Raw genomic sequence first — 12,041 nt, forward strand, 5'->3', positions numbered from 1 at the left:
GTTAAGTGATTTACCCTAAAACACACAGTGAGAGGACCAGGAGAAACCAGGCCTCTTGGAATCCTAGCAACCATCCCAGATCCTAGAGGAAAGAATTCAAGGCCATTATAGTTCTCACTTCCTGACTCCAGACTTAGATTCAACTAATAATATTAATTAGTCACTAATTATGAGTTTAGTACTTTAGATATATTATCTCATTTATTCTTCACAACATTACACTTCATTCGTTCAACAAACATTCCCCGGATGTTTAATAATATAATGACTAGGGCTTAAGGGATGCAAAATTGAAGAATGCAAGATTTCAACAAGGACGTGCAATTCTTAGAAGAGCAAAAGCACTTGTCAACAAATATATGGTGAGATGCTCCTCCTAATCATTAAAGGAAGGCAAAGTTAAAACGGTGCAATATTTTTCATTTCATATTAACAAAGATTGGCATCCTGTGTTTGTGATGGTGCTGAGAAACCAGCATTGCCATACGCTGTTGGTGGGAATATAAATTGATGCCTCCTCTTTGGAGAGCAATTTGGTAATATTTATTAACATTTAAAATTTGATTATAGGACTTCCCTGCTGGTGCAGTGGTTGAGATTCTGCCTGCCAATGCAGGGGACACAGATTTGATCCCTGGTCCTGGAAGATCCCACATGCCGTGGAGCAACTAAGCCCGTGCACCACAACTACTGAGCCTGTGCTCTAGAGCCCATGCTCTAGAGCCTGCGAGCCATAACTACTGAAGCCTTAGCTCCCTAGAGCCTGTGCGCCGCAACTACTGAGCCCGTGTTCTGCAATTACTGAAGCCCGTGTGTCTAGAGCCCGTGTTCTGCAACAAGAGAAGCCACCGCAATGAGAAGCCTGCGCACCACAATGAAGACCCAATGCCGCCAAAAATAAAATAAAATAAAATGTTAAAAAAATTAAAAAAACAAAATAAAACGTGCTTATATATTTTGGGAAGGGTGGGAGAAAATATTTGCAAGCCGTCTTTACCACAATGGACTTGTATCCAGAACTTATAGGGAACACCTACAGCTCAACAATAAGAAGATAACATTTAAGAAAATGGGCAATGTATTTGAGTAGACATTTCACCAAAGAAGACATATGGATAGGTAACGAGCACGCAAAAAGACACCCAGCACGGGGAAATGCAAATAAAAATCCACAATGAGATACCACTATAAAATTACTAGAATGGCTGTAATCAACAAGACAAACAGTAGCAAGTGTTGATGAGGATGCAAAAACAAAAACTGGAACCCTTATACGTTTCTGGTCAGAATGTAAAATGCTGCAGTCACTTTGTATTTTTGTTTGTTTGAATTTCACTTTGTTTAAGGACGCTTAAAATGAGATCTATCCTCTTAACAATTTTTTTTTTTTTTTTTTTTTTTTTTTTTGCGGTACGCGGGCCTCTCACCGTTGTGGCGTCTCCCGTTCCGGAGCACAGGCTCCAAACCCGCAGGCTCAGCGGCCATGGCTCACTGGCCCAGCCGCTCTGCGGCATGTGGGATCTTCCCAGACCGGGGCACGAACCTGTATCCCCTGCATCGGCAGGCGGCCTCTCAACCACTGTGCCACCAGGGAAGCCCTTAACAAATTTTTAAGTGTACAAATATATTATCGTTGACTATGTGTACAATGTACAGTGTTGTACAGCAGATTTCTAAGAGCTTGTTAATCTTGCTTAACTGAAACTTTATGTCCTTGATTAGTAACTCCCAGTTTCCCCTTCTGCCCAGCCCCTGGCAACCATCATTCCTCTCCTAGATTCTATGAATTTGACAATTTTAGGTACCTCATATAAGTGAAATCATGTAGTCTTTGTCTTTCTATAACTAGTTCATTTCACTTAGCATAATGTCCTCAAAGTTCATGCATGTTGTAGCATATTGCAGAATTTCCTTCTTTCTTAAGGCTGAGTAGTATCCCATAAATAAATAAATAAATAAATATATATATATATATATATATATATATATATATATATATAAAACACTTTCTTTATCCATTCACCTGTCAATGATATTTAAGTTGTTTCCACATCTTGGTTAGTGTTGTGGAACCAAACTAAAATGAGTCACTTATGTCAGGGACAAAATGGAGATGGTCAAAGCAAGCACATAAAGAAAACTTAATCTAACCTTACTGGAATTTACAGCTCTTCTCAGAAATCAGCAGAGGATACCACCCAATCCTCAAACACCAAGTCTGTTCACACTATTTCTAGACTTTGTTCCCCTGACTCAGCTACCTTGATCCAAATAAGAAAGAAGACCACTAGGCAACCAATCAGCTGAAAAAAACCAAATAACTTCCACACTTACACCATAAAAATCCCTTAGTCTGTGAGCAACTCAGAACTCATCGCTCCTTGTAGCCTTGAGTTTCCTCACTTGCAGGTTGAAAGCCTTGCAATAAACTCATCTTTCTGCCTTGTTTTATTCAGTATGCAGGGTTTGATTTTTGACACTGTGAATAGTCAAAAACAAACTCTGTGAACAGTGCTGCAATGAACATGGGGAGGTGCTAATATTTCTTCAAGAGGCTGATTTCAGTTCTTTTGGATAAATGCTCAGAAGTGGGAACACTGGATCATATGATAATTCTATGTTTAAATTTTGGGGGAATCTCCATGCTGTTTTTCATAATGGCTGCACCATTTTGCATTTCCATCAACAGTGTTCAAGGGTTCCAATTTCTCCATATCCTCGATGTCACTTGTTGTCTTTTGTTACTTTTCATAATAGCCATCCCAATAGTTGTGAGGCAGTAACTCACAATACTTCATTGTGGTTCTGATTTGCATTTTCCTGATGATTAGTGACTTCTGAGGCATCTTTTCATATACCTGTCGACCATTTGCACATCTTTGTGAGCTAAGGACCACTCAAGTCCCTAGCTTATTTTTAAATCATGTTATAAGTTTTTTGCTATTGAGATGTAGGAGTTCCCCACATATCCGGGAGGTTAACCCCTTATCAGATATCTGGTTTGCAAACATTCCCTCCCATTCCATAGGCTGCCTTTTCATTCTGTTGGCTGTTTCCTTTGCTGTGCAGATGCTTTTCAGTTTAATGTAGTCCCACGTGTTTATTTTTGTTTTTGTTGCCTGTGCTTTTTGTGTCATTAAAATGTGCTTACATTTTTGACCCAGAAATTCAACTTCCAAAAATGTATCCTACAGAAATTCTTACACAAATAAATAAAATTTGCTGCAGGTTTTGTTGTTGCTGCTGCTGTTATAATAGAAACAACAAATATCCAAGGATAAGGGCTTTGACTACAATGTAGACATTTTAAAAAAATGACAAAGGTCTTTTCTACCAACCTTGAAAGATGTTCAAATATATTATTAAGTGAGAAAAAAGTTGTATAGAATAACTTAATTTTTGTTTAAAAATAATCTTTTTATATTCATAGAAAAAAAACCTGAGAGAAAATACACTGAACTATTAATAGTTAACTTTGAGCTGGGAGAAAGGGAGGAAATAGTGTACAAGGAACTTCCAGTGTTTGTATTCTATCTTTATTTTTATAATGTTACTTTTGTAAGCAGAAGCAAACAATAAAAGAAAATTTTATGGAGATGATGTCTTTTCTGGACATGTTCACTGTCTTATGGGTCATTTCAGGACAGGTATTAATATATCCATTTTATAAACGAGGTTCAGAGAAGTAAAGTGATTTCTTCAAGGTCACGCAACCCGCCAGTTCTCCCCCAGAGGTCAGTTGACAGTGAGCTGACAGGACGCGCCCGGTGCTGAGAGAGGACCAATCACATCTGCTGTGAGGTCACTTTGAAGGCCAGGGATTGGCGCTGGTGTCTAAGCTGAGCCGGCAGTCAGCAGCCCATGCAACTGCGGGTGGCAGGAGGCTCAGGATGATTACGCTTTCCTGGGGTTGTTCCGGGGGCACTAGTTCTGTCCTCTATAGGTCCCCTGGGGACCCTCAGCACTGGGTGGGTTAGCCGTGGAGACGCCCTACCCTTCTCGCTGTTGCCAGTCAACCCGCCAAGCCCGTGCCGGCCTAGCCTGCAGCTGCTCTCCCTGCATCTCTCCCACCGAACACAGGAAAAGGCCGTGACAGGTGCCAGTCCTGTTCAGACTCCCGTTTCAGCAGCAGTGGTTGCATATCATAAAGTCCCCGCATGACCTGCCTGGAGCCAGCACAAGCAATCAGAGACAGGCTTCATGCAACCTCTACTTCCCTGCCTGTCTTTGAGGGTCCCAGGCTGTGCTGCAAGCTGGAGAGGGCCCTGCTTTATAGAGGAAAAGAAGGAGGGCGGTCCAGAGAGAGGACGGGGTTTGGCCCAGAGTACACAGCAAGTTAATGACAGAGCCACAGACCCCTCCTTCAGGACAGTAAATTGGATGGTAAACTTTCCAAATTTACCCTCACCTCCTCCTAACAAATACCTTCACTCTTCTCTGCCTCTGGCTTCCTCTGCGTCTCATGCCTGTAAAGCATCATCTGAAGCAGCAAGGTTTATCAAGAACGATAGGGACTTTAGAATCACACTAACCTCGGAATCCCACACTTGCTGTAAGACCTTGGACTTACCTGGCCTTATTTTCCTCTCTGCCATGGGATGTTAATCTCTACTCTACCTTAAGAATAAATGAGAAATTGGGAGGCAGTTTGGTAACTTAGTGGTTTTCAAAGTATGATCCCTGGACCATCAGCATCAGAATCACCTGGGAATTCATTGGAAATGAATATTCCCCAACCCTACTCCAGATCTGCTGAATCAGAAACTTGGGGGCCCAGCAATCTATGTTTTAACAAACTCCCCAGGTGATTCTGATACACGCTAAAGTTTGAGAACCACCAGTACACCAAGGGTAAGACTCCTGGGTTTGGAGTCGGACATTTATGGGTTCTTCTGAAAGTGTCTTTGTTCTGCCTGTTACTATTTGGGAGTCCTCAAGCAAAGCATTTCACCTACATGCTCCTTAGTTTACTCATCTGGGAAATGGAGGTAATGGTTCTCTCTACATAACAGTGTTGTTTATTTATTCATTCAACAAAATTTTTTTGAGTGCCTATTATGTGACAGTCATTCTTCTAGGTTCTAGAGATACAACAGTGAACAAAACAGACAAAAATCTCCAACCTCATGTAATGTACATTCTAACGAGACTTTGAGGATTAATTAATATAATTATAATAATGTATAAAGCTTAGTACAACATGGGCACATATTAAGCATTCAGCAAATGGCAGCTATTATAAATGGTGGAGAAATTGCTTGTAAGCAGTGAAATGCTCTATTAGACTAAATTGTGAACTCCTAAGAATTGTCTGATTCATGCCTGTGTCATCAAAATCTAACATAGGGTGCTCGCCTCGGTAGCACATATACTAAAATTGGAATGATACAGAGAAAATTAGCATGGCCCTTGTGCAAGGATGCCACACAAATTCGTGAAGCGTTCCATATTGCTCAGAAACTAACACACCATTCTAAAGCAATTATACTCCAATAAAGATGTTAAAAATTTTTTAAAAAAATATCTAACATAGGACCTGGAGCTGAGTAGGGCTTGGTAAATATCTGATAAATGTATGTACAAAAGTCAGAGATTAATGATATCTCTCTTGTCTGAATGGGTCTCTTTTATAATCCTTTAGAGTTGACGGCTCACCAGTAAGCCATACCCTCCATAAACCTTCCTCTCTCCCTATATTTGTATATTTCACTTGGTCCAGTGTAGTGGAATAACTGAGGACATGGAAAGGAGACGTGACCCATGAGCTCCCCCCCTCAGCATACTGGAGGCTGGTGAATAAGCCAGAATTGCAAACAGTCCTGATTGCTTTGAGCCCCCCCGGCAAACCGGGGGCCTGCGAAGAAGCATTGAGTGCTTTGGGCACTGATCCATGAGATGTCCTCAGTATAATCAGAGTGGTGGGAACGCAAGGAAATGTCCTTGTGCTACTTCAGTATGATCAAAATAATGGTGGGAACTTTGTGCTGCTTTTGCGCTCAAGGACGAAGCACGGCATGTTTTCAAGAAAGCCAATTATTGCTTGTATAATTAATAAATACATAGTTGCTGCTTTGGCATTTCTGAAATGTTAAGAAAACAAGTCTTAAAGTGTAAACCTAGATAATGCTTTAATAAAAGCTACCACAGCAGGACAGACGGCGCTGTTTTGCCTGAGCGAGCGGCAGCCCTCTACTGCTGTGCTTCGGCACAATTCATCTCGTGTGATGAGCTTACTTTTGGCCCTGTCATAAGATAAACTACAACAGTCCAGTTATTGAAAGGTCATTCTTTCCACATTAACATGTTGTGATGGGTCTGAAATGTAGTTGTTCTATGATAAATCTGTATAGAGTGAATGAGTGGATGCCGGAAGAAGCATAGAAATACACTGGAAATAGCACTGAAATAGGAGGCTTCAATTATAATTCCGGTTCTGCCACTTCTATAGTGTTTGGTCTTAGCTAAATCCATTTTCTTTTCAGATCCCCAGTCTCTCCATCTGTAAAGTGGGGCTTAGAATCCCTACCCCACCACAATGCTGGAAGAAGACAGACTAACTTTGGTACCTAAGTTTTAAGGATGTCTCACACAACCGTGAATGTGTTGTCTCCTTATCACACCTCTCAAGAAGAATTGCTGAAAGCAGTAAAGGAGATAAGGTATATCTCTTTGCAAACCTTAAAACACTGTAAAAATTAAATAAGATACTATTTCAAATCAGATAATCTACAATTTATAGATTATAGGTTGGAAACATCTGCTAATCCTTGATACTGAAAGTGTGATCTGCAGCATTGACACCATTTGAGATCTTGGTAGAAATGCAGACTCTTGGGCCCCAGCCACACCAACTAAACCGGAATCTTCATTTTTAACATCCCCAGGTGATTCAAATGCACAATAAAGTTTGAGAAGCACTGCTCCAAATCAGACTCATAGGACCTACGCATTGAAAAGATTTTGAAGATCATCTTCAACTCCCTCATTTTACAGATGACAACACTGGAGCCCTACAATGAAAGGGACTTTTTCTAAAAGGCAGATCTAACTGTGTCACCCCCCCCACGTTGGAAACTAATGGCTCCACACTGCCCACATCCTTAACTCAGCAATTAAAGTCCACTCATCTGGTTGCTGCTGACCACTCCACTTAATACTTCCCCACAGATGCTAGACAAACCAAACACTCTGATCCCTGCTCCTGTGCTCGGAACTCCTCAGGCTATTTTCTCAGTGTGGGCTGCCCTTCCCACTTCTCTCCAGCCTCTTGACACCAGCTCAGACTATGACACCCCTGGTCCTTATTTAGGACACTGGTTGACAGTGGGCATGGTTAGCCAGCTGAGATCTCCTCTACCTCCTGAAGCACTGTGGTCATTATCTATTTTTACATTACTTGTTTTACCAGACTGTGAGCTCCTTAAGGGTAGAAACCAGGTTTCAGGTCCCAACACAGAGTCAGGCACTTTGTAAGAGCTCTATTTATCCCATATGACTAATGATCTCTAACGTGTCTTCCAGGTCTAACTTTCTGCATTTTTAGACTGTGAAACCCCAGACAGCAGGGACTTGATAGTCTCTTCTTTTTCCATCTTGCTCACGAGCCTCCATGTGTGTGAGCACAGCAGGCACTCATTCACCACCCAGGCTGACTGGTTCAGCTGTTGCGATAGTAGTCATTCCCACGACATGCCCCACAACCTGGTTCACTGCAGCATGTTCAGGGAAATCCAAGTGACCCAACGGGTTGCAACACCAAGGGTAGGGAAGGGATCAGGTTTCAGAGTAAATCATTTCAACTCTGGGCTGAGATTTAGTGCCTTCTAAAAATGCTCACAAGTGTTTCTCTGGTGGCACAGCAGTTGGGAATCTGCCTGCCAAGGCAGGGGACATGGGTTCGAGCCCTGGTCTGGGAGGATCCCACATACCACGGAGCAACTGGGCATGTGTGCCACAACTATTGAGCCTGCACTCTAGAGCCCACGAGCCACAACTACTGAGCCTCCGTGCCACAACTACTGAAGCCCGAGTTCCGAGAGCCATGCTTCGCAACAAGAGAAGCCACCACAATGAGAAGCCCGTGCACCGCAACGAAGAGCAGCCCCCGCTCGATGCAACTAGAGAAAGCCTGCGTGCAGCAACGAAGACCCAACACAGCCAAAAAAAAATAAATAAAGTAAATAATTTTTTTTAAATAAAATAAAAAAATAAAAATGCTCACAAGAAAAGGGAACCCTCCTACACTGTTGGTTGGAATGTAAATTGGTGCAGCCACTGTGGAAAACAGAATGGAGGTTCCTTAAAAAACTAAAAATAGATTTGCTATATGATCCAGCAATCCCACTCCTAGGCATATATCTGGAGAAAACTATAATTCATAAAGATACATGCACCCCAGTGTTCATTGCAGCGCTATTTACAATAACCAAGACATGGAAGCAACCTAAATGTCCATTGACAGCTGAATGGATTAAGAAGATGTAGTAGGGGCTTCCCTGGTGGCGCAGTGGTTGAGAGTCCACCTGCCGATGCAAGGGACATGGGTTCGTGCCCCGGTCCGGGAAGATCCCACATGTCGCAGAGCGGCTGGGCCCATGAGCCGTGGCCGTTGAGCCTGCGCGTCCGGAGCCTGTGCTCTGCAACGGGAGAGGCCACAGCAGTGACAGGCCCGCGTACTGAAAAAAAAAAAAAAAAAAAAAAAAGAATGAAATAATGCCATTTGCAGCAACATGGATTATCATACTAAGTGAAGTAAGCCAGAAAGAGAAAGACAAATACCATATGATATCACTTATATGTGGAATCTAAAATATGACACAAGGGACTTCCCTGGGAGTCCAGTGGTTAAGACTCCATGCTCCCAATGCAGGGGTCACAGGTTCAATCTCTGGTCAGGGAAATAAGATCCTGCATATCTCGCAGTGTGGCCTAAAAGAAAAAAAGATCAAATATCACACAAATGAACTTATTTTCAAAACAGAAACAGACTCACAGACAGAAAAATTTACAGTGCCCAAAGGGGAAAGGGGGTGGGGGAGGAATAAATTGGGAGTTTGGCATTCGCAGACATAAATTATTATATATAAAAATAGATAAACAACAAAGTCCTACTGTATAGCACAGGGAACTATATTCAATATCCTGTAATAAACTGTAATGGAAAAGAATATGAAAAAGAATATGTATATATATATATGTATAACTGAATCACTTTGCTGTACACTAGAAACTAACACAACATTGTAAATCAACTATACTTCGATTAGAAAAGTAAAATAAAAAAGTAAATGTACAAAATAAAATTATGTACTTTACAAAAATAAATAAATACAAAGGCTCACAAGATTTCACACTGTGTCCCAAAAGTCAATTCCTGAGGCCTCCTGTCTCTACATACGAATTGATACAATAGGTGCTCAGTACATGTTGATAAGTGAATAAATGAATGAATGGGTAAATTGTTCTGGACTTCTAAACATAACCAAATGCTCTCAAAAAAAAAAAAAAAAGTTGTGCAGGAAGAGAGTTATAATCAAAGGTCACATAGCATTAAAGATGAAGTATAAGTTCTTTACCTTTGCCCACAAGCCCTGGTGTAATCTGGCCCAGGCTGCCTTGCCAGCTTTGCCTCTTCTCCTCCCATACATACTCCTTTTGCCTCATCCCAAATGATTTGTAGACCCTAAACATGTCATCTGGTTTCACGCTCCAGTGCCTTTGCATGCATGTTTCTCTATACCTAGAGTACTTTTTTTCCCCCTCTTAATTTAGGTAATTCTTATTTGTCTTTCAAAGACCAGGTTAAGTTGTACCTCTTCTAGGAAGCCTGCTGTCACCCCTCAAAGGGGCTAGATGCCTCTTCTGTGCTCTGGTAGGTGCCATGCTTCTTTTTATGAGTACTGATCATAGTCTTTTGCTGTTGTCTACGTTTTCCCCCCAAAGACTTGAGCACCTTGAGGACAGGGACTAGGTCTTATTTATTTCTGTGTCCTCAGTGTCCAGCATATGACATGACACAAAGGAGAGATATTTACTGGGTACATTATCCAGTGGAAAAAATGGAGAGTAAAAGAGTTATCATTAGTCAGGAAATTTGCCACCCATAGAATTCCAGGTTTAAGAAGGGCTTTGCAAAGTCTCATTATTTAATATTTGTTGAAGAATAAATTATTTACCTGCATATGACCTCCTAGAAAAGGGCTAGGACAGTGAATAGTAAATGACAGGCAGGGATGCCTGGGGAAGTGGAATTTTACCACCCTTCCCTCCATGTCCATGGTAGATGCATGAGTAGAAGGACATGGACAAATGACCCGCTACAGAAAGATACAGTGGAGATAGGCCCCAACAGTCTGACTGGAGTGACTATTCCAAACTAGCTGCCACTTTTTCCTTTCTCCTACCCTTCCCTGGCAGAGAGTGGCAGAAAGGTTAAAGACAAGAAAATGTGCACCCAACGTATGATATCTGGATCAGTTACCAGACCCGGGAATTAAGTTAGTTCTATAACCTGGGGAAATTCACTCGTCTAAGCTTCAGTTTCCTCATTGTAAAATAGGAATAATAATATCTAGCTTGCAGAATTGGCAGGAAGATTTTATAATAATAGTTAATACTTATATAACACACATCATGCCAAGTCCTGTTCTAATACATAGACATTACAGCATATTATATATATATATGTATATATACATATATTTAGTAACTCAATGAATCTGGAACTCTGTGAGGTAAGTACAACTTTCATGCAAACTTTATAAATAAATAAACTGAGACACAGAAATGTCACATAACTTTTCCAAGATCATACAGCTAGTAAGTATGGAGCTGGGAGTAAAACCAAGGCATATTGGCTTGCTCCAGAGTCTGTGCTCTTAACAAGTACTGTACTCTATTTGCCTCTTCAGTAAGATAATTGTGTGAGAGTGAAGGTGTCTGGCCCATAATAGTACATAAGAAACAATGACAATAAGCAAAGTAATCCAGTACCTGTAGTTGATGAGATAGCATAAAATGGATTAACATTAAGAGGTACGATATTACTTTATTACTCTTAAAAAATGTCTTATCTTTAAACTGTTACATACTCCTGAGATTGGAAGAAGGTTTTCTGTATGAACAGTCTGGGCTATTTTAAGATGCCCTAAAGGTAAGGTGGCTTTGCCTTCTCCTGAGGAACTGGAACAAGTTCTTAGCACTTCAGCCAGAGGGCATTTGAGGGACATGAAGATCCCATGAAATTAATTCCTCCAGTCAGACCCTGAAGACAGAGACAAATTGAATCCAGTCAATGCTCTCAAGGAACTCACAACTAAACTAGGAAGGCAAACATAAGAGACCATCTCAGTATAGCACTGCTGTGGGGGGAAGCTCATAAAGGACATGTAACTTAATTATGGACACAGCAATCAGGAAAGTCTTTTCAGAGGAGGAGGAGACACATGAATCTAGTATCAAAGGGCAAGTGGAAGACGTATTTGAAGAAAGCAAGAAGGGGTTTCTTGGCAGAGGGAATGCTATGAACAAATGCACAGGGGCTTGAAATAGCACTCTATATTCCAAGAACTACAAGTAGTTCAGTGTGGTTAGAACAGAGCAGGAGACACGAAATGGTAGTGCCAAGACATAGGCAGAAGCCAGATGGGGAAGTGCCTCACTTGACAAATTAAGGGGTTTAACCCTTATCTTACAGGTGATGTAGAGCCACTGACTCAAGTTCCAAACAAGAGTATAATATTAAAAGATAATCTTGGTAGCAAAAGGGAGTTAAATTAGAGGTTTAAGACTAGAGACAGCTTTTAAGCACATGAAAAGATACTCAATATCAGTAGTCATCAGAGAAATGCAAATTAAACCACAATGGATACAATTTCACACACTGGGATGCCTGTAATGAAAAAAGATGAACAACAACAAGTGTTGGCAAGGATGTGGAGAATTTGCAACACTTATACATTGCTGGTAGGAATGTAAAATGGCGCAGCTGCTTTGGAAAACAGTTTGGCAGATCATCAAAAGTTAAATATAGAGTTACCATA

Source organism: Stenella coeruleoalba (assembly GCF_951394435.1).
Source record: "Stenella coeruleoalba genome assembly, chromosome: 1".
NCBI lineage: Eukaryota > Metazoa > Chordata > Mammalia > Artiodactyla > Delphinidae > Stenella > Stenella coeruleoalba.